Below are 3,803 nucleotides of genomic sequence, written 5' to 3' on the forward strand. Positions count from 1 at the left end.
AGATATAATATCTGACTTGAATATATTTTAGGCCAAGATATAATATCTGACTTGAAAATATTTTAGGCCAAGATAATTTGGCCAGAGTTTTTGGTATGGCATTCTTAGGACTCAATGAAACATTTGTTTTCTATTTTACAACAGAACCCAAACTACTACATGAGAAAAAATTTAAGTGGTACTGTGTTATTATTCTAAAGCAAGAGCTTTGGTTAAACATAATAATTTTAACATCAGGATAGGACTTTTACATCTGCATGCATAGTTTTATAAAGCTTATGACTTATCTGAACAAAAAAGCTTGCTTTGGGATCACCTATCTTTAAAACAAAACAGCACAAAAGCAATCACTTCTTTTATTTCATGTCATTTGTAAATTGCTATCCACTTTTTCTGCTTCTTTTCACAACATAACTGATAAAAGCATGTTTATCCACTATCATCCACAAGGTAATTACATCCGTACATCCCAATCACACTTTTTAAAAAGCTCCTTGCTAAACATAGAATACATTCAAAAGAATATTTATATATGTAAGGTATAAGGAATAAATATACAAATAAACAAGCAAATGTATCCATGTACCTACCACCTAGTCTAAGAATGAGATTACCAGTACCTATGAAAACTTCCCTAATCCCATTCCCCTATGAAAATACATCATATCAAAATTTGTGGAATGTTACTAAGGCAGTACTTAAAGAGAAATTTATATCACTAAACACTTTTATATCACTAAACACCTATATTAGAAATAAAATGGCTTTAAATCAATGAACTAAGTTTCTGCATTAAGAAACTGAAAAAGAAGAAATGAAACCTAATGCAAACAAAAGAAAGGAAATAAATATCAATATAGAAATTAGTGAAACAAAATTACAAATGTCAGAAATGAGAAAAGTGACATCACTACAGATTTTACAGACATTAAGAACAATAAAAGAATACTATGAGCAATGTTCGGCCCATAAAGCAGAAAACTTACATCAGAGGTTGACAAACTTGCTGCAAAATGCCAGTGAATAAATACAGTAATCCCTTGGTTCGTGAATGCTTCTAGCATTCAGCACAATTTGCTTCCATTCATCAACTCTGTGTCATCTTCCCCACACAAACACGAATGCGGCCATTGTCCCAGCTCTGACACGTGGTCATGGCTTTCTCTAGTGGAGATTGCAGTCACAGACAGACTGTGTACACTTACTGTGAAGCTTTTTTGAGTGTGCTTTTTAAGCACCTACAACACTGTATGGTATTATTCAATCTGACATGGCTCCAAAGAAAGTGCAGAGCAAACACAGTGGCAAAATGAAAATGCAGAGTAGTAACAAAGGTGACAGGTATGTACAGAGCAATCAATAATGAAGGTAACAAGAAAGTGGATAGCAATAACCATGTAAGAAGGAGGTTTCGAAGAAAATAACCACTGAATTGAAGGAAACTGCAGAAAACCATGAGCATGATATTCTTGTGACTGATCTGGCCTCGGAGTACAAATCAGTGAAGTCAACAATCTCGACTATTTTGAAGACTAAAGATGTCATCAAAGGAGTTGATGTGGCAAAAGGAGTAACAATATAAACTAAGCAGAGAACACGAGTGCTAGAAGAGGTGGAAAAACTTTTATTAGTGTAGTTGAATGAGAAACAGCTGGCAAGTGATAGTGTTAGTGAAGCTATGATCTGTGAAACATCCAGGAAATTGCACAGTGATTTACTACAAGAAAATCCCTGTACAGGTGCAACAAGTAATGAATTTAAAGCCCATAGAGAGTGGTTTCATAAATTCTGCAAGAGAAGTGGCATCCACAGTGTGATAAGATATGGTGATTTGTAAATTGCTATCCACTTTTTGTCAGATTCCACCTCTGACATGGCCACGAAGAATTCACAAAATTCATGAAGGCAGAAGGATATGTCACTCAGCAAGTGTTCTACTGTGATGAAACAAGGCTCTTCTGGAAGAAGATGCCAAATAGACCCTATATCATGCAGGAGGAAAAGGCACTGACAGGACACAAGCACACAAGGGACAAGTGGATCTTTTCTGTGTCTGAATGCAAACGCTGATCTGAAGAGTAAGCAACTACTGGTATACCACTTTCAGACCCTTTGTGCAGTCAAGAAACAGAATGTGCACAGGCCAGACTAAATGTCATATGGAGGGCAATGCAAAAGCTTGGGTCACAAGGCAATTGTTCATGAAATGGCTGCATGAGATATTCGCATCCACCATTAGGAAATATCTTTCTGACAACCAACTGCCTGAAAGGTGCTTTCTTCTGATAAACAATGTGCCAGCACACCCTTTAGCCTTTGTGGATGATATGGATGCTGAGTATAACTTCATAAAGGTCAAATTCCTCCCCCACAGCATGACACCTCTCTTGCAGCCCATGGACCAGCAAGTCATCTACAACTTCAAAAAGCTGTACAAAAGGTGGTCTTTACTGGTTGTTTTAATGTCACTGAAAAGATGTCCTTGACTCTGAAAGAGTCCTGGAAGAAACATTTCAATGTCCTCTACTGCATCGACCTCATTGACAAAGCCTGGGAAGATGTCACATCAGACCTTAAACACAGCCTGGAGGAAACGGGCCAGAATGTTACCAACTATGACTTTGCAGGCTCTGATGCACAGGAAGTGGAGGAGATTGTGTCCATGGGCAAGAGGATGGATCTGGGTATCGATGGTCCAGATACAGTGGAGCTTGTTGAGGGCCATAAAGGGGAGCTGACGACAGAAGAACTGAACTCCAGAGTGAGCAACAGAAGGCGCTTTGGAGCACTCTACTGAGGAAGAGGAAGCCTGGGAGGAGGTGTGCAGTGATGTGATAAAATCCATTACAGAAGAATGGAATGAGTGCCAGGATTTCTTTAAGATGCACCACTTCAGCATAACTAATGAACAGAGTGCTGAATCTGACGAACGATAATATGGTCTCTCATTTCTGGAGGGTTCTATAGTGCAGGAAAAAGCAAGTGATGTTAGACAGATTTTTCAACAACATTGGCCCTGCAGCTAAGAGACGAAGAGGGGAAACATCCAAACAAAAACCTCTTGCCCACCCACCTTCCTGTCCTACACACCAGCAGTTACCTCAAGGAAGTTTAATATTCTCTCTTTTTATACTGTATTGTACTGTACTTTGTTTCATATTTTTGTGGTTAAAAAATACATATGGTTCAGAACAGATTAAACTTATTTACATTGAACCTTGTGGGAAAATTTGATTTTGTTCACGGACCAATTCAGTTCACAACCAGAACTGCGGAACAAATTAAGTTTGTGAACCAAGGTACCACTCTATTTTAGGCTTTATGCACTATGCCATTTCCTTTGCAACCATTCAATTCTACTAGCACAAAAATAGTCACAGTCAATACATAAACAAATGGCATGACTATGTTCCAATAAAACTTTGCATACCAAAAACAAGCAGCAAATTAGATTTAGCTCAGTTAGCTGTGATGACCCTAACTTAGAGTACATGGACAAATTCTTGAAAGACATAAACTAGGCAAAGCCTACTAAAATTTTTTTTAAAAGCTAGTCTTAATATTCCTGTATCTATTAAAGAAATTGAATTTGTAGTTTAAAAACCTTCCCATAAAGAAAACTCATGGCTCAGAGAGTCTTAATGATAAATTTATAACAAACATCTAAAGAAGAAATACTGTACCAGGTGTGGTGGTACACACTTGTAATCCCAGAACTCAGGAGGCTGAGGCAGGAGGATCTTTACAAATCTGAGACCAGCCTGGGCTACAAAGTAAGCTCGAGGCCAGCCTGAACTGCATAG

The 3,803-nt window shown here is 37.9% G+C and overlaps 1 protein-coding gene across 2 annotated transcripts in view; it reads right to left on the bottom strand.

The window, feature by feature from the left end:
- Nucleotides 1-3,803, bottom strand: part of Cct6b (chaperonin containing TCP1, subunit 6B (zeta 2)) — a 69,910-nt gene that overhangs the window by 4,313 nt on the left and 61,794 nt on the right. The gene's annotated exons all lie outside the window — the stretch shown is intronic.

Source organism: Chinchilla lanigera, unplaced genomic scaffold (assembly GCF_000276665.1).
Source record: "Chinchilla lanigera isolate Chin_1 unplaced genomic scaffold, ChiLan1.0 scaffold00080, whole genome shotgun sequence".
Taxonomy (NCBI): Eukaryota; Metazoa; Chordata; class Mammalia; order Rodentia; family Chinchillidae; genus Chinchilla; species Chinchilla lanigera.